Consider the following 20128-nt stretch of genomic DNA (forward strand, 5'->3'; position numbering starts at 1 on the left):
ATAAGTATGGCAAGAGTTGACATCTTTGCCTTGTTTTTTTATCTTAGGGAGAAAGAATTCAATCTCCCATCGTTAGACATAGGGTTTTGGCATTCATTTTTATTCAAGTTGAGGAAGTCCCTCTCTATTCCTATTTCTCTCCAATATTTTTTATCATAAATGGGTGCTCAATTTTGTCCAGTGCTTTTTCTGCATCAGTTGATATGATCATGTGTTTTTTCTTTTTACTTGTTAATATGGTGGATTACATTGATTGATTTTCCAATACTGAACCACCCTTGCATCCCTGAAATAATCCCCACTTGGTCATCAGTGTATAATTCTGTTTACTTGTTGCTGAATTCTGTTTGCTAATATTTTGTTAAGGATTTCCACATCTATATTCATGTGCTATGTTAGTTCATAGTTTTATTTGTGCCCCTCTGATATGGGTACCAAGGCATACCAACCTCATAAAATAAATTGAGACATATTTACTCCTCTCCTATTTTCTGGGAGAGATTATGTTTAATTAGTGTTAATTTTTCTTTAAGTGTTTGTAGAATTCTTCAGTGAAACCATCTGGGCCTGGAGATTTTTTAGGGAGGGATTTCTTTTATTATAAATTCAATTTCCTTAACATTTATAGGGCTATTCAAATTATTTGTTTCATATTGGGTCAGTTTAGGTAATGTATTAGTTTCCTATGCCCCCATAAAAGAATACCATGAACTGGGTGGCTTAGAATCACAGAATTATTGCCTTCAGGTTCTGGAAACTAGAAGTCCAAAATTAAGGTGTTGGGAAAGTCATGTTCCTTCTAAAACCTGTAGGAGAAGGATCCTTGACTTTCTCAGCCTCTGGTAGTCCCAGACATTCCTTGGCTTGTGACCATGTAATTCCAGTCTCTGTTCCCATCATCACATGGCATTCTTCCTGCGTCTGTTCACATCATCTTCGCTCTGTGTGTCTGTGTCCACATTTCTCATTGTTATAGGGACATCAGTTATATTGGATTAGGGTCCACCCCAATGACCTTAGCTTAACTTGCTTAAACCCACTAAGACTCTATTCCCTAATAAATTCACATTGTGAAACACTGGGGTTAGCACTTCAACATATCTTTTTTGGAGAGGACGCAATTCAAACATAATAAGTAGTTTCAGTTTGGGGAGGAATTAGTCAATTTCATCTAAGCTGTCAAATAAAATGTGTGCAGAGTTTTCCATAGTATTTCCTTATTAATCTTTTGATGATTGCAGGATCTGTGGTGATATTCCATATTGTGACTGGTATTGGTAATTTGTACTGTCTCCATTTTTCTGTCTATCTTGCTAAAATTTTGTCAATTTACTGATCTTTTCAAAGTAACTCTTCGTTTCACTGATTTTTTCTACATTTTGTTTCGATTTCGTCGATTTGTACTCTTTTTTTTTTTTTTTTTTTTTTTTTAAGCAAGGACATGGCTCACGGGCCTAGCCGCTCCGCGGCATGTGGGATCTTCCCGGACCGGGGCACGAACCCGTGTCCCCTGCATCGGCAGGCGGACTCTCAACCACTGCGCCACCAGGGAAGCCCGATTTGTACTCTTACCTTTATTATTTCCTTCCTTTTTCTTACTCTAGGTTTATTCTGCCATTTTTTTCTAAGTGCTTGAAGTGAGAGCTTAGATTATTGGCTTGAGAATTTTCTACTTTTCTAATATATACATTTATCATGATAAGTTTTCCCATCAGGACTGGTTAATTATCTCTCACAAATACTGATATGTTGTATTTTCATCTTCATTGAATTCATTGTGTTTTTTAACTTTCCTTGAGACTTCCTCTTTGAGCCATGGATTATTTAAAAGTATCCTGTTTAGTTTCCAAAGGTTTGGATGTTTTCCTTTTATCTTTCTGTTCTTGATATCTTTGTTTCCATTTTGGTTGGGGAACGCTCTGTGTGTGATTTCAATTCTTTTACATTTGTTGAGGTTTGCTTTGTGCTTCAGATCTATCTTGGTATATGTTTAATGAACACTTGAAAAAATATATATTCTGCTGCTTTTAGGTGGAGTGTTCTAGAAATTTTCATTAGATCATGTTGGTTTATGGTGTTGTTAAGTCCTTCTATATCCTTTATGATTTTCTGTCTAGTTGTTTTATCAGTTGTTGAGAAAAAGTGGTTAAAGTCTGCAACTATAACTGTAGATTTGTCTATTTCTCCAGTCTGTTCTATGAGTTTGTTTCTTCACAGGTTTTGAAGCTGTTTTTTGTCATGTACACATTTAGAGTACCTATGTCATCTTGGCAGATTGACCTTTTTATCACTGTGTAACCTCCCTCTCTGTCTCTAGTAATTTTCTTTGCTCTGAGGTCTACTGTATCTGATATTAATATAGCCACTCATGATTTCTTTTGAATAATACTAGCATGATATATCCTTTTCTAACTTTCTTATATAGCTATATTTGAAATGAATTTCTTATATACAGCATATAATTGAGTCATGTTTTTAATCCACTCAGCCTATTTTTGTCTCTTAACTGTTGTATTTAGACCATTTAAATTTAATGTAATCATTGATATATTAGAGCTTAAAACTGACTTTTTTTGTTTTTATTTGTTTTATCTTTTTTGTTTCTATTTCCTTTCTCCCTGCCCTACCGTGCGTTACTTAACATTATTTATTTCAATTTGATTTATCTATAATATTTTGAGCACATCTATTTGTATAGCTTTTCTTAGTGATTTCTCTATGTATTGCATTAAATACATGTAACTTATCAAAGTCTTCTGGTGGTATTAATTTACCAGTTTGAGCAAAGTGCAAAAACTTCATGTCTCTTATGTCCCTGTATCTTCTGTCCTTTATAATACAACTGTCTTAAATATTTCCTCTACATATATTTAGAAGTACATCAGACAATTTTATAATTTTTACTTTAACTGTCAAATATGATTTAGAAAACTCAAGAGGAGAAAGGAAACCTATTGTTTTATCATATTACTGCTCATCGTGTTTTGTTTTGTTTTGTTCCTGATATTCCAAGATTCCTTCCTTATAGTTTCTTTTCTGTTTGGAGAACCACCTTTAGCCATTCTTTTAGGGTAAGTCTACTGACGACAAATTTTCTTACTTTCCCTTCATCTGAGAATGTCTTGATTTCACCTCCATTTCTGAACAATATTCTCGTGGGATACTTGATTCTGTGTTGATAGTTCTTTTCCTCAGCAATGTAAAAATGTTACATCACTTCTTGCCTCCATGGTTTCTGATGAGAAATCTGCTATTATTTGTACTGCTTTCCCTTATAGGTAAGGTGATGTTTCTCTACAATTGCTTTCAGCATTTTGTCTTTGTCTTTAATTTTTAGACGTTTGACTATGATATGTCTTTGTGTGGATTTCTTTGGGTTTATTATGTTGGGATTTTGCTCAGCTTCTTGAACCTATAGCTTTAAGTCTTTTGCCAAATTTGGGGATTTTTTTCAGCCATTTTTCTTCACATGTTCTTGGGACCGTGTTCTTTTCCTTTCCTTCTTTTTTTTTTTTTTCCTAGCATTTATTCTCTCCTTTGTTCATATTGGATTATCTATATTGCTTATATTCCAGTTCACTGATTTTTCTTCTCTGTTCGCTTTATTATGCTATTGAAATCACCCAATTAGTGTTGTATTTTGATTACTGTATTTTCCAGTTCTAAAATTTCCATGTTTTTCTTTATGCATTCTATTTACTTGTTAAGACTTTTTTCTTCCTTTTTTCCTTCTTCCCTTTCTTTCTTTCTTTTTCTATTTCACATTTGTTTCAAGTGTGTTTTTAATTGCTCATGAAGCATTTTTTAAATGCTTTACTACTACTTTAAAATCTTTGTCAGAAATTTGTGTCATCTTAGTTTATTGATTTTTTTAAAATTCCATTTGAAATCTTCCTTGTTCTTGGTAGGATAAGTAATTTCCTGTAAAGCCTGCACATTTAGGGTACTATGTTAGGAGACCGTGAATCTCATTTGTTTTTGTTGGCTTTGGTGACACCAAGGTAGGGAGGAAAGGCTGATACTTCCTGCTGGAGTTTTCACTGATACCCCCTGGGCTGGGGGTTTGGGATACCTCCTAAGACCCTAGAAATTGTATTAACAGAATGAATCTAGGTGCCTCACTTGGCCTTTGATGGCATGGGTTGAGTGGGGCCACAGGACTTTTTTTTGTTTGATGTTCTGCCAGACTGAAGCTGTTATTTTCTGCAGAGTGTCTGTCTTTCTGGGCTGTCCCTTTCCTGGTCCTTTGGCTAAAGAGAAGAGGTTTTTTTTGTCTGCATTCTTGGACATTTCTGGTTTTGTCAGCTCCAAGTCTGGGACATCTGAGGCCAAAATAACCCCCCAGGAACTCACTGTCTTGTCACTCTTGGGTCCCAAGGTCTAGCTTGCTCACCTTCTTCTGTCCATCCTTCTGTCTTCTTATGCTTATTACAATCTCCAGAGCTTTTACTTGTGATTACCAGGAGGAATAGGGCCAAGTGTATGTCCTCCATCTTCCCATTTGTGGAAGTCCCATAGTTTTCTTTAAAATTTTTTTTATTTAATGAAAAAAGATCATAATCAACAGCACCCTCATCTTAACAGTCATTTGCTATTATCAATGTCTTCCTTCTTAAAACAATTGTCATTTTTGCTCAAGGAGACACTGAAGCAGAAAATACAGATTTTTTTGTGACAGCCCTTCCTTCCAGGGCCTGGTGCTGGCCTCTGATGGATGACCACTGTCACAGGTTCTGAAATCTCTGTGCACACAGGCTTCTAACAGATGAGGTATGAGTGAGTCACAATTAAGCAAAATGAGTTTGTTGCAGAATTGTGAAAATAGAATCTAGTCCAAGCAAAGGCAAAATAGTTGGCAGATCAAAGAGCATTGCTCGGAATGATGAACAATTACATGGTAGAAGACAAATAAAAATAAAATTGAGAGAGGCAGCCAAAGGGGTGGTGCACGACCAGTGGGGAATGTAGGCATTGCCAGGAGTAGAGCCTGAATGTGGGAAAGTGGGTGAACAACTTCAGGGTTCAGACTGCTTTCCCAGAGAGAGAGACAGAGATAGAGAGAAGGGGACGAGACTTTGAGGCAGGGAGAGAGAAATTCTGTCGGAGTTACCTCTGCTGGGCACCGGGAGAAGCAAGGAAAACTCAGAAGGGGCCACTGGCAACGAAGACTGGAGTTGCCTTGGAGGAGGGCAGGAGCCGGGTAGAAGGGTTGGAGCTTTGGCCAAGCGCACTCGCAAGATCAGAGCGGACGCCTGGGAGGAGACTATCTGGCGGTCGCACGGTGCAACGCTTCCCTGCCCGGGAGGAGCGAGGCTCAGACAGCACCTTGCCGCGGTGGTCCCAGCCTGCGCGCCTCCGTGCCCGCGCGCGTCTGTCTCTGCGCTCTGGGAACCGGGTCCTAGCACCGAAGACTTCCCATCCCTCGCCCGCACTTTCTGTCTTTCTTCTCAACGCGCGCATAGACAATGGATGGCAACTCCCTGCTCTCCACACCCAGGTAAGACCTGCTTCCCCCTCTGCCCAACCCAATGCCCATCAATCTCCGTTCTCTGCTATGAGTCGCTCGCGAACTTGCCCTGCGGGCGCCGCGGTCTGCGCGGGGCTCGCGAGGAAACCGAGGACTCTGAACTTAATTAAGTCCGGCCGCGGCTGTGCGAGGAGCTCTAGGGAGATCGAGGGCCCTGTCAACTGGCCCACAGGGAGCGGTGCTGGATGAGCCTCCGAGCCAGAGCAGCACAGGGTGGGAGAGAGCTCGTGTCGGTCTCTAGGGCGGGGGCGCTGGGGAAGCCTGGAGCTTGGACTTTCTGTGGACCCAGCCTGGAGAGGTTTCGCGCCTTGTAGAGAGACAGGTTCCAAGGTAGGGATGAAAATAGGAGGGAGCAGGACCAGGGTAAAGTACCCCTACATCCCGTCCCTCTGGACCCGGGCGAGTGTCTGCGGTTGCTGGGCTGGGGAGACAGAGATGGGAGCGATTGCCCCTAACGCCCTACCGACCGGAGACCCTGGATAGAAAAGACCTCTGTCTGCCCCAGTCCCACCCGCCTCAGCTGCCCCCAATCTCCTGCCAGGCTGCGAGTTCCTCCTTAGCATCTCTGGCCTCCAGCGTTCCCTGACCACACCAGCCCTGGGGTCCGCACACGGGGGAGTCAGGCCCGCCACCTTAGACGCTGCCGGGGGCAGCAACATGTTTTCCCTGATTTGCGTTTCGTCCTGTCTCCTCTCCCTTTCCCTCTACTCCGCGGTCCTTCCAACTCAGTCCTTTGCGAATTGAAGAAACAGATTTTAAGATTTCTACCCGCATAAACCTCACGGGTGAATTGAGGCGATCACTGGTTGGGTTCCGCCAGCCGGGCAGGTGGCTTTTGCGCCCTTTGTGCTCCGCGCGGAGCGTGCGCACCAAGAGCACGGGATGCTGCTGCCCAGGGGTGAAGGTGTCTCACTGCCGCCTGCACAGCCCCACCTTTCCTAGGCAAAAGGGACTTCGTGTTGACCATTCTTTTCCCCAAGCAAACGTTTAGGCAGCTACCAGCCGCGTATCAGGCACTGGGATAAACATATGAAGCTCGAATTCTTGGAGAGCACTTAAATCCAACATCCACAGGCTGAAGCACACACGGAGCTGATACTATTCTGCCGAGTAGTCGAGCTGGCGGTGGGACTGAAGTGGGGAGTGGTAGAGGAGGATGGACACCGCTTTTCAACCCTGTTAAAGACTGCCATCTAGGGGCTTGAAGTATTTATATTCTGCAAGGAAATGGAGCTTTCCCAACTCCACAGGCATTTCCTCTTTGAGCATCCCTTCCCTGGCGGGCTAGCAAAGGGCTCTAAAAAGATTTCTAAGCATGGCCTGAAGCTACTCAAATCTCTGAAAAGGACAATAAGAACCACAGGAATACTTCTTAAAACTTCAGATAGATGGATAGATGATAGATAGATAGATAGATAGATAGTCATTATTTTTAAAGCGTGAGGCATTTGAAAGTCAAGCAAACTGGGGGTTCACTTTCTGCACTGTCTGTTCTACAGCCTGAGGTCTTTAGTATTGAAATGGTGAGCTGTGTGGTTCCAACATCCCAATAGAGACATTTCGATAGGAGAGTGCCTGCTCTAAATTCAGTTTTGCTGATCAATACTGTCGTGCTCGAATCGGGATTATATATCTATTCAAATGCTGAGACATTTTCTAAAATATTAGAAACACATTATGCCAATAACTCCTTAAAATTATTTCTGTTGCAGTACTCTAAAATGACCTTCTAAGGAGAAAACGAACGGCAATGAAATTGCTCTGTATCTTGGAGTAGCCGGTAAAAATGTTAATATAGAATTAACATCAGCTGTGCAAATTAAACCTTTTGAATATTACTATTTATTCACCAAGACACATCACATTTCTACAACTCAGCGTAATAATTCAGCTACTTTATTAGGGTCCTTATTCATATAAAACGATTCAGTTCATTTTATCGCCTATTTCATTGACTACAAGAAATCCAATTTTCTTTCTATAATATTTAATTGATATGCCAAAAATGAACTAGAATTTTTAAAAAGTAGAAATATTATATTCATTGTACCTCTTGTCCACAAAACTTTGAAATTTAGGTAATTGATGACGATACTTTATACAAACTTTTCAAGAAAATGGCAGTCAAGGGGAAAATCAAATTGTTATAAATCAATATCTGTATTGTCTAAATCTGAAATGTTTTCAGTATCTAATAAAATTAAGCTGGTGATTATAAGTCACTGTTTCTCTTAAGAATTATAAAATAATTTGACACTCTAACAATTGGGCAGATATGACAAAATGATTTTGTAATATATCAAGTTAATTATGGAATATATTTTTATGTTGGATTTTAGCTTTTAAATTTTTTAATGAATCAAAGATATAAATTACTGAAATTTTAATCACAGTATTCTGTGGAGATTGATCTTATAATTTTATTTGATTCATATACTTTAGAAATTTTGAAGGATGGTTTTTTAAAAAGGAATTATTTATGTTTTTTTGAGTTATCCCACTATATTACCTTACCTCTGTGAAAGCTCCAATGAGGTTTTACTTTGAATATTTTCATCTTTAAATGTGCAGTGTTATGTGGATTACATTACAGATTTCTTAAAACCACTGTTTATCAAAGCTGGAGGGTGTCTCAAAGAAGGAAGCTGAGCTGTGGAAGGATGAAATTTTCCTGTGTTAGTTGCATTGTAGACCCAGAACCCAAATGTTTTCTGACTAGTAGTCTAGTTCAAGGAAGAAAAAAAAAAAAAAAGAAGGATGTTTTTGTTTTGTTTTGTTTTTTTAGATCTAAAAGTTTGGGTAAAGATTCTTTAGTCATCTCTTTTACAAAAAGTTTATTTGATTTGCTAAGGTTACATAACTGGGAACTATGAAAATAAAACAGAATCCAGGATTCTCACCCAGTGTGTTCTACTGCTGTAGTACGTTGTACTACAATACAGTTACCTCTCACAAAAGGAAAGTCGGTCTCACTTACACTGGTAACTAGTGTGTGGATAGTAAAGTTGGAATTTTATTAAGTGTTATACCCTATATGAAATTATTTGATCATCACATCCCTGTGAGTTAATTATGACAGACATAATTGTCTCCACTTCCTTGTTGAAAAAATTGAAGTAAAAGGAAATTAAATGAAGCAAATAATTAGATTTTAAATCTACACAGTAGTATGCAGCAGAGCTAGGTTGTCTACAAAGTTCTTCTGACTTCAAGTTCAGTTTTCTTTTTTGTATTGATTGAAAATCCACACTTTATTTTAAATGGGGTAGAGGGGAAGAGATCCTGGTGCACAGTTTGGACAAACACTGATATCATTAGAACACATGGGGGCAGTCTAAAAGCCAGATCTTCGTTTAAAGCCAGCAAATGCTGAAAATACCATTTTTGCAAACAGAAATAATTTGTCACCTTGACCATATCTAAGCTTGAATTTGAAATTTAAGAAAGAAGTGATTTATTTTCGAAATCACTTGCATTTTTTATAATTTAGTTTTGTTCTTTTTATTCTGTGTGGCTTAGTGGATTCTATTTCAGTAATAATGTCAGGTTTTTTATTGGAGTATAGGTGATTTACAATGTTGTGTTAGCTTCAGGTGTACAGCAAAGTGATTCAGTTATACATGTACATATATCCATTCTTTTTCAGATACTTTTCCCACTTAGGTTATTACAGAATATTGAGTAGAATTCCCTGTGCTATACAGTAGGTCCTTGTTGATTATCTATTTTATATATAGTAGTGTGTATATATGCTAATCCCAAACACCTAATTTCCCCCCTCCATGGCACTCTGAATGGAAAACACATTAAAGGCAGACTTTTGAGAAATAGCTATTTTGATTTAAATTTCCCATCAGTTGATTTTAACCAAGCCTAAGTTTAACCTAGCAATAAAGCTAAAGCCCATCAGAATCAAAATTTTGTCTCTAAGAATGTTAGTTTTATGGGAAAAAAACAAACAATTTTTTCAGTGGGGCAAGCAACCCAATGCTATAAACTAGACTAAAGTCCTCCATCAACAACTTTTTATTGAAAGATTATCTGTTTTCAAGTTTAAATAAACAGAGAAATTCAAGAGTACATCTACATTTCTATTTATCAGAAACTCTCAGAAAAAAATTAATCTATCACTCTTAGCAAGTTGGGGATCAGGGACAAATATCAGATTCTGTCTTAAATCTAAACTTGAGATTATTCTCTATCTTGGAATGCATGTTCTTTACAAACTCAGGGCTGATGTGGCCACATTCCCCAATTTCTAATTCTCAGGGCAACACTGCCCAGGAGGTGCTATTTATTATAGAGAAAGAAACTAGAAAGTCCTGGTGCTCAGGACTCTGAGATCCTACATTGCTGAAGGGTAATAAACATCTGAAGAAGAGATGGAAACTGTAAAGGCAGTTTCCCATAGAAACATTATAAGAAGTCTTGACACCCACCATGTATGCTACTTTTCACGCCCTGACACTTTTAGGGGCCCCTGATCTCCATCCCTGTGGTTCCATTAGTAAAATGTGTATCTGCTGCAGGACAATCAATTTGCAAATGAACTACTAGAGCTCATCTCATTCACAAAGGGCACCTTCATCTAGTATTATTCATCTGAAGGGAGTTTTACTCTGTGATTGAAGGTTACGGCTATAAGGAATTGTAAAGAGGGGAGGAGGAAAAACTGGTGTGTTGGATATTCGGAGACCATTGGGAGATGTAGTGCTTAATTCTGTTCTGAACTTAACGGTTGTGACTGTGGAATTAATTGCTTGACTTGTTGATTCTCCACATCCTCCTGTTTACAATAACGTATGCCCTACATATACTGATCTTCTGGGTCCCTTTCACTTCTAACCGTCTATAATGCCATGACCTTTATTGTAGCAGTGACTCTCAACTGGGCATGATATGGATGAGCATCTCATTCTCTTGAAATATACAGGCAAAATCAAGGCATTAAAAAAAAAATAAAAACGGGGCTTCCCTGGTGGCGCAGTGGTTGAGAGTCCGCCTGCCGATGCAGGGGACGCGGGTTCGTGCCCCGGTCCGGGAAGATCCCACATGCCGCGGAGCGGCAGGGCCCGTGAGCCATGGCCGCTGAGCCTGCGCAGCCAGAGCCTGTGCTCCGCAATTGGAGAGGCCACAACAGTGAGAGGCCCGCGTACCGCAAAAAAAAAAAAAACAAACAAAAACCGAAGCAACACTCACCCATCCAAAAGAAAGCCCAGTTCAGAGAATGGGTTAGTTTGTTTTTAAATCCCCATCAAGCTGAGTTTCAGAACGAGCGCAACGTGGAGCACAGCCCTCAGCCAATCCATGATGGACACATTGGATGAGAGAGAAACAGACCTTTGTCATTTTAATCCCCTGGATTTTGGAGTTATTTGATTCTGCTACATCACCTAGCCCACTGTGCCTTACCCTGTCACCTTCAGGGCTGAAATGGTAGGTGGTCTGATGGGCTGCTGACTCGCTTGTGAAGGTTTCCAAAGGATCTCACAGCTTCTCTTCTTGCTCTGAACTTCAAAAATCCTCATCACTATCTAACAGTATGTTCCTGGTGTAGTGATATAAGGATGGGGTTGGAGAAAGGGAGGAATGGAATTCACGCTAATTGTTGAATCAGTCAGGAACCAGGCCTTATAGACCAGTTCTAGGCAATAACAACAAATACAATGACCTGTAGCTCTCCCCTCCTAAGGACATGGAGTGTGAACCAGGAATCTCACTCATCCTGATATCAATTCACACACCGCCCATTTCACAGCCTCACACAACTGCTGCCGTTCAAGGACATAGTAGGGCATCATCTACACATTTAACTCATGCAAATTCAGTACTACATGTTCAATTTCCTTTTTTATTCTTCCATTTCTCTGCCTCTCTTTCATTATTAAAAATATGGGAAGCTTACATTTAACTTGTATTTCTATCACATATTGTATAGAAATCTATATAGTCTGCACACACCAAAAAACAAAACTTTATTAGACTTTTTTGCAAAATCCAACATGCCATGATTTCTAAGCTTCTTAAAGGAGTTTCAAAGGTTATTTTGACTCCACACAATTTTCAAGATAGACTATGACATTAGACCTGAAATCCCACATTAGCTGCTTCTCCGTTTCACAGTGATTGTCAAAACACTGATTTTGGTAATATGTCTCCATGAGAAGAGGAGGACTGGAGAGTCAGTCAGGCAGCACTCTTTCCTCACACCTTCATGATTCTGGGATAGAGGAAGACCCATTTCCTGCCCTCCTTGCATATCATCTTGGTGGCAGTTGGGCTTTGTGAGGAAGGAGACATACTAGGAAGTTGATACCCAGCACCCCACGACTAGATTCTCTTTTCATTTCCTGAGTGACCTCTCTCAGGCTAACCAAACTGATCAGTTCTCTTTCTGATTCTCAGCGCATTGACATGAAGGAGAGTTGACCCCTAACTTCTTAAAACAAGTTTTCCCTAATGAAAAATTTGCCTACAAGATACGCCTTCTGAAATATCACATCCCTTTCTCTCTGTGCTGAGGAAATGGGAACCCATCGAGCATGGGATGTTGGCGCTCCAGAGGACATTGGTAACGGCCACCTTGCTCAGCCCTTTTCCTTTACAGATTAAAAAACTGAAGTCAAAAAAAGTTCAATGAATTAATCAAATCATACACATATTTATAGATGGGGCCAAGAATGAAATCCTGATCTCCTGATTCCTATACTTACCACTGCATTGGGTTTATTTAAAATAATAATAATAGTTAGCTCCAAAAAGTAGTTGGAAGCTCTTGGAATTTGGGGGTACAATAGAACTTGTCAATCACCTATGTCTAAATACCTTCCTTATTTTTCCTTAAGAAAAGTAATATTTTTATGACTGCTCATGTCTCCATGTCACTTCAGCTGCCAGAAATGCCAGAAACAAGTTAAAAGTTTAATTATCTCAACAGTGTAGGAGTTTACAACTTAAATATCTACGCTGTTTTTCACCATGATACTAACCTCTCGCCGTAATGTCTATTTTCCTTAGCCTGCATTTTAACTTACGTTCAACCATTTAATTGTATATATATTTTCTGTCAGCTGTCATAATTTTTTAGTGGAACAGGATGGATATCCATTATTAAACCCATCATGCAGTCAATCAATCAGTTTCTTTATAAGCAATGCAAAAGAATAATGTTCCTCTGTATTAGAAGAATTAAATCGATTGTGACAAATTGGAACTCATATAGATCAATGATCTGTTCATATTTAATGAGACTTTCTTTGATGACAGACTGTATCTGAAAAGTCATAAGCAGTTTCTTCAAAGTGATTATTAAATTATTAACATTAAAGTAAAACCAGCTGTTTTAGAATAAATGTAAAATAAAATAAACTGTGAAAGTTTTGTGAGATGTAATTCTCAATTACTTATTAAACATGATGTTACACATTTATTTTAAATGTATGTGGATACACATACATGATGTTACACATTTATTTTAAATGTATGTGGATACGTCATGAATATCAATTTGTAACAAGGGTATTATTACCTAAAAGTGCCATTTTTAGTTTGTAACATTTTACATTTCAGACTACTTTGCTCAGGTACTAAAATGCATTAAATAAAATAATATGCATAAAATGCATTAAATAAAACTAAAATGCATTAAATAAAATAATTATAAAAAAATAATAGGAATTTTAAAATATTTAGTTTTGCTTCCAAAGATACAAGGAGAATTGATCATTTTCTCCCATACTTCAGTATTAACATAAGTTAAACAACATACTTAGTTGTTTCTGTCCTAAAAATCTATACTTTTGAACATAATAAAAAGAACAGAATAAGAATTCAATAAATGACTTCTGATACATTGTGCCTATGGATAGATTTGTCCGTTCAATTACAGTTTGATCAGCCAGTTCTTCCACTTAATTTATGCAGACAAAAAAAGTCAATCATTTATCTGGGTAATTCAGACCAAAAATCATATAAAAATAAAAAGTACTTGTTTACTTGAAAGGAAAGAATGAAACCTAGTGACTTGAAGGCCATTTCATCATGTGAGGATAATTGGAACCTGGAAAAGGGCACATAAATTTCCTACAAAGAAGACTAAATGTCATTAAATAGTGAACAAAATATGTTTGATTAGAAATTTATCTTTAAGAATAATAAAATTTATAAAAATCAGTTCAATTTATCAATATTTTAAAAACAGAAAGTGTGAATTATGTAGTAAACAAATAATGAATCTGGTGTTGATCGGATTGGAAGATCATAATTTTTCCTTTAAAGTTGTATGTTAACGGGGCACTTTCTGTCACAATATCATAAAGAATGTCAGTTCTGTAAATATATTCAGTAGTCTTATCAGTTGTGCCAATTGGTTTTTTTTTTTTTTTTTTTTTTTTGCGGTACGCGGGCCTCTCCCTGTTGTTGCCTCTCCCGTTGTGGAGCAACAGGCTCCGGACGCGCAGGCTCAGCGGCCATGGCTCACGGGCCCAGCGGCTCCGGGGCATGTGGGATCTTCCCGGACCGGGGCACGAACCCGTGTCCCCTGCATCGGCAGGCGGACTCTCAACCACCGCGCCACCAGGGAAGCCCCCAATTGTTCTTTTAAGTCTGATTCTCAAATCAGTCCCCTGTGAACTGTCATGTCACGAACCTCACTGATTTTCTCGTCTTCCGATTTTAACTGAACTCGCTCAGATAGACTCTCATCTGCCGACAGTTTGATATGTGATAAAGAGTTCTCCCACATCATATTCTTCTTCTTTCTGAAATCCTGCATTTTATGCGAGATTTGCCATTTTGATTTATTAATGTTTTATTTAAATAAAACTCACAACATCTTAAATCACCAACAGGCAACTACCAAAGGCGTTGATGCCATGGGCAGAGATAAACACTCATGTTAGGCGGGGAGGGATCCTCGCTGGAGAGTAATTGTGAGCTGTCAGTCCATTTGTTAATGAAACTTTTGCTTTCTTATACAACCTTTTAACTGAAAAGACTGGAAAATGAATAACAAGGACACCTGATCTTCGGGGGGACAATTTCCAATGACTTTAAATTTACCAGATTTTCTCCAGTGAAGGCACTGCTGAAAATCTTTTCCATTTTTCCAAACATTATCTTATAGATGATTGAATTTTCTAATGAAGCAATGCAGGTACAATTGACTATTTCAAAAACCTCAAACAATCTGCTGGAAAATTCTCCACTGTAGTTACGACTAAAGAGGTCTTTCTGTTTCCAAAATATCTCACAATTATTAGTCCATTTTTAACATACAGGAAGTAATTTAAGTTGAATGAAAAACACCAAACAGTGTTCCAGGATAAATGTCAATCCTTTTCTTCTCCCTTTCTATAAGACTACCGTGTTGATTAAAGTCTAAAAGGCAACAAGTATATCAATTGGATTAAAACCGTGTGGTAGGTCTTCTGATGGCGTCTGTGGTGACCAAGGCCTGGATGAAACAGATCCAGATCTAATCCCTCACAGTCACCGAATCACTAATCCCTGTAATGGGTCCCTTTATGCCTCTGAGGAGGGCAAAAAAATGCTACCACAGAAACAAGGTTTTTTTGTGGAGGATTAGAGTCAAATGTAAGACAGATATAAGCCTTTAAAAACAAAATACATTCATTAATGTATTTATTTAGTACAGACAGTCCACTGTCTGCATCTGTGGCTACTGCACCCTCAAATTCAATCAACTGCCCATCCTGTACTATGTTTATGATCCAAAGCTTGTTGAATCTGTAGATGCAGAACCCAAAGATAAGGAAGACCAACCTTGGGACGGGAGCATCTGTGGATTTTGGTATCTGAAGTGGGTCTTGTAACCATTCCCCCCTCGGATAACGAGAGACAACTGTATTGTATATTTGAAAATTGCTGAAAGAGTAGATTTTAAAAGTTCTTGCCACACACACACACACACACAAAATGGTAATTATGTAAACTGACGGACGTGTTAACTAACCTTATGGTGGTAACTATTTGGCAACATGTGCATATATCAAACCATATTACATTGTACATCTTAAATTTACACATTGTTATATACCAATTATATATCAGAAAAGCTGGAAAAAAATACTGTCCACATTTGAAAACACTCATGTTGACCGATTATGCTCATTATAATCAGGTATAGTTGTTTGTTCAGTATCTCTTATTCAATAAAGGAAGGAGAGAGGTATAAACTGAGAGAGAGAGGAGAAACAAATGTAAAAAATGGGGAAGGGCAGTGAGAATATGTCACTTAGGTACCTTAAACTGCATCTTACGTGGTGGGCACAAAAGCTGATGGAATTCAATCAAAAATATTTTGCCCCTAACATGTGCTAAGTATACAATAAATATAATTTTCTTTGTTTTTTAAAAAATTCAGTCCCTATCTATGTAGTCTCCATATGACTCAATCGGCTTCATAATCAATCTCAGTCATTAAAGGGACTCTCTCCCCCTCTCTATGATCTCACAAGAATCCAAACCTACCAGAAAAAAATTGGGTAGTGTCTGTAATCCCCAATCTATCATTGTTTCTGATGATATCTTGTTTTCCACTGACATGCAGTCACTTTCTGTGCACTTTAAGAGTGGGACAACAGGATCTTTGCTTTATCTCAGAGCCCTAACACTTAATGACTCAGCTTCTGTCAGCTCAACATAGCCATTCCTTCCAGAGTTCTAGCACCTTCTCATGGCACTTACTCTAAGAAAGGCTGGGTTCCCTCTCTCTGTGGTTTCTACCAACCTCTATACCCTTCCTAACTCCTGTTGCTTCTCAAAGTCAAGTTAGTATAGAAATACGTGTGCAACACGATCCCCGTTATCGATATTAACAGTAAACAACTATTTTATTGAATTCTTTCCACTAAATATTGACAACTTTTGAGAGGATGCATGAATATAATTTATTAAAATGGCCCATTTGGTGGTCTTGTTCAAGCTTGAACTAAGGTAAAACTTACCAATAGATAATCAAGGGGAAGAATCTGACTGATTTGGTCAATTAGTATAATTCAAATCTAAGAGACTTTTCCATAAAGTAGTATCTATGTCATAATTAATTACTGAAATTCACCTAAATTCTCCAACTGAACTCTTCTGATTCTCAAATGCAATTTTTAAAAGGCAACAAGCATGAAAAGAGTTTCTCATTCTGGGGACCTACTTTTTTTCCCCTAATCTCATCTGTTTGGAATTAAAGTGCATAGAAACAGCCAGTTCCAGGCTCTGAAGAGTGGGATGCCTGACCCTATATGGCTCAAGAGTAATTTCTTAAAGAAAGAATATGAATGGTTTACAACCAAAGTCTATCAAAAATAAAAACAGAGTGAATTCTGAGTAATTTTTAAACATCTTTCATCTTCTACTGACTCCTTCCCCTGGCTCACCATTTTTGTTCACGAATTGTACTTCTGAAGGAATATGAGTTTGAACCATGCTCTGATTTAATACAACGCAGTAAATAGCAAACCCAGAATCATTTCTGCCTATGGTACTGGCTACCCTACAAACAAGACATTGCAACTGATTAACACATACTTAATAGAAGGGCACAAAAGCTTGGAGGTAAAGGTGGCAAGAACAAAGAATCAAAGGTTCTCATCAGGTGAAGTTTGTAAAATGGGATTAGGTGTCATGAGGACTTGTGCTTCTGAGCAAATATCTCATAAACCTTTTTTTTTCTCACTGATGGCTGAAATTCATGTAGCAAGTGACAATTCAATCACTACCATTCTGAAGCAAAATAGCATTGTTTCTAGATTGGACCAATTCCGTAGCCTCTCACTTGCATCGGCTGAGAACGCCGACAGTGTCTCACATAGACTCGCCCTTACCTTCCTATCCAGTCTTTCCTTGGCTTACATTCTCCCTCACGGTCTAAGCACCAGCTGCGTGGATCTACTTCTGGTCATTCCTACACACCAGGTCTCTTTGCCTGGATGCCTTCCTCTTCTTTACCTGATTAATTCCTCTTCATTCTTTAGAAGCCAGATTCTCAGTGAAGCTTTCCCTGGACTCCCTTTACTAACTCAAACCTTCCTCTAAAGATCACAGTTTACACTATAGTCTATTAAGTGTGCAGTAGCATTATGTCTAAAAAAACAATGTACACACCTTGATTTAAAAACACTGTTGCTAAAAATGTTAACCATCGTCTGAGGCTTCATTGAGTCATCATCGTTTTGCAAGAGTAAAATCAAAGATCACTGATCATAGATCGCCATAGCAAATATATTAATGATTTAAAGGTTTGGAAGATTGCAAGAATTACCGAAATTTTACAGAGATAAGAAGCGAGCAAGTGCTGTTAGAAAAATGACACCAATAGACTTGCTTGACAGAGGACTGTCACAAACCTTCAATTTGTAAAAAAAAAATAAATTAAATAAAATAAAAAGCAATATCTGCAAAGTGCAATAAATGAGTATGCCCGTATGTTACAATATTTCATTTAGAAGGTTCACACAGATCCAGCTAAAGACCATTTGAATGTCATGATCGTGGAGAGGACTAACATGATTAATACAATATTCCATCTCCCCTACTTCCAAGCCCACAGATTCCACTGACAGTATCAACTCTCAGATTCATTCAAAACATCACACCAAGCTGAATTTCCTCCTCTCCAATCTATATTTTGACTCATTTCTGTCTTCTCTAAAATGATGTTTTTATATTAAAAGCCTTATCTTGCAGCTGAAGGTAGTGAATGCCACTTCCCTTTGCTTCCTTTCCTAATGAACAGGACTCTAATGGCTTCAGGCTCCTAGCACCAGAACACATTCCCAGCAGCAGACTGGAGAGAGATTTTAAACGCACACTTATATGGAAATTATTTCCTCAGATATAGTGAGGATGGTATAGAAGTGAGGTGCATGGTCTTCTGTGATGAGAAATAAGGATGGAGAAGAAGCCAAGAGCTCGATGATGAAAGACCTACAGTCCATTGACCACGATGGACTTAACATTTCCTTCATCTTGACTAAACTTTAGTCATCATCTTCCTGACTCCAAGACAAGACTTATCTTTTCTTAGAGGTTTTTGTTTTTTTCTAGATAACTTATACTTTTAAATTATTTCTCCGCCCCTCTGAGATATAAATCTTTTCAAAAGCCTCTTGCCAGTTTTACAACCCAGGAATGTCTTTCTTAAGGACCTGGAAGACTTCTGTTTGAAATATAAACATCATGGGACATAACATGTCTATCTTCCAATTTCTTTGGGAGGGTAGGAGCCTGAATTCTGTGGGTACCTTGCTCCAAGTTATAAAACTATCCCATGTCATGGAGATATGAGAGTTTCTTTTTCCTTTGGGTAAGGACAGTTAACACAAATGATGGCCTATGCTCCCCCCACCAACCACAACCACTCCTGTTCTTAAAAAATCTCCACGCTTTGTTTCAATGGAATTGAGTTCACACTGAATTCTGGTCTCTCTCCCCTATTGTAATCACCTTGAATAAAGTCTTTCTTACCTGTTTAACTTTGGTACAAATTTGCTTTGAGACTATGCTTAGGAATCTTGATTATGTCTAAGTTGTTAGTAGGACAGCGGTGGAGAGCTCAGACTTGGCGTTCCTACAACCTAGACTAGAATTCTGACTCTTCCACTGCTCATTTGTAAATTACTTCACCCCTCAGTCTATTTCTTCATCTATGACACACAAGAAGGCATTGAATTCTTTCAGAGATAATAAGAATGGAAAGAAGGGGATAGGATGCAAGATGTATCTAGAGAGTAAAATTGAAAGGATTTGATAATTGATTAGATATTAGGGGTGAGAGGAAAAGGATTCAAAGACAAATTCCAAGTTGTTTTAGTTTGGAAATTTGGGGTTGATTGTAACAGAAAAAGCTGAGCTGAAAATTCATGGGGAAAGGCAGATCAGGTAGAAATAAGTTGACCTTGAGATAGATGCAGAGCGTATCGATAGAGATATCCCGCAGACTGCTGAGTATTCAAATCTGAAGCTCGAGGAGAAGTCTGGAGCGAGAGAATGAATCTAGACCAATGAATCAGAGGCATGATATCTCTTGGGTGAATTGGTTAGGTAAGAATAGCTCTCCTTTTCTCACTCCCAATTCTCATCCTCCTGAATTTTTAATATCTTGTTAAATATATATGCTTTAATTTTCCTGGTGGGCCCCAGTTTCACTCTATAGAAACGGCAATAGAATTCAGTCTCTTGGACTTTGACTTTTCATGTTACTTAGGACATACCTTAAATTGGCCTCTGGTTCTTCCCACTCCTGGCTACTTTAACCACCTCCAGACCGGGACTGACTGTGGTTGGTCTCTTGGCCCTATTTTAAGGGGTAAAATAATACAGACTATGCTGGAAAAGAAGGAAGTACAATACAATCACAATGATCTTACTTGTGCATATTTTATTTCCACATAGCCTTCTGAGGTCTGAAAAAGAAGAAAGTAGGTGAAGGATGCAGTTAGTGGACAATTTGGACAATAAATAGGAAGTTGCTTGGCTGATCAACACTGAACATTAGCACTGATGAACAGTCTCCCTGTCGCTTTGCCTTTGTGCAGTCACAGACAAATCCGTGAGTGTGTTGTCCATCCTATCGCATAACTCCTG

Source organism: Neophocaena asiaeorientalis, unplaced genomic scaffold (genome assembly GCF_003031525.2).
Source record: "Neophocaena asiaeorientalis asiaeorientalis breed wild unplaced genomic scaffold, Neophocaena_asiaeorientalis_V1.1 scaffold388, whole genome shotgun sequence".
Lineage (NCBI taxonomy): Eukaryota > Metazoa > Chordata > Mammalia > Artiodactyla > Phocoenidae > Neophocaena > Neophocaena asiaeorientalis.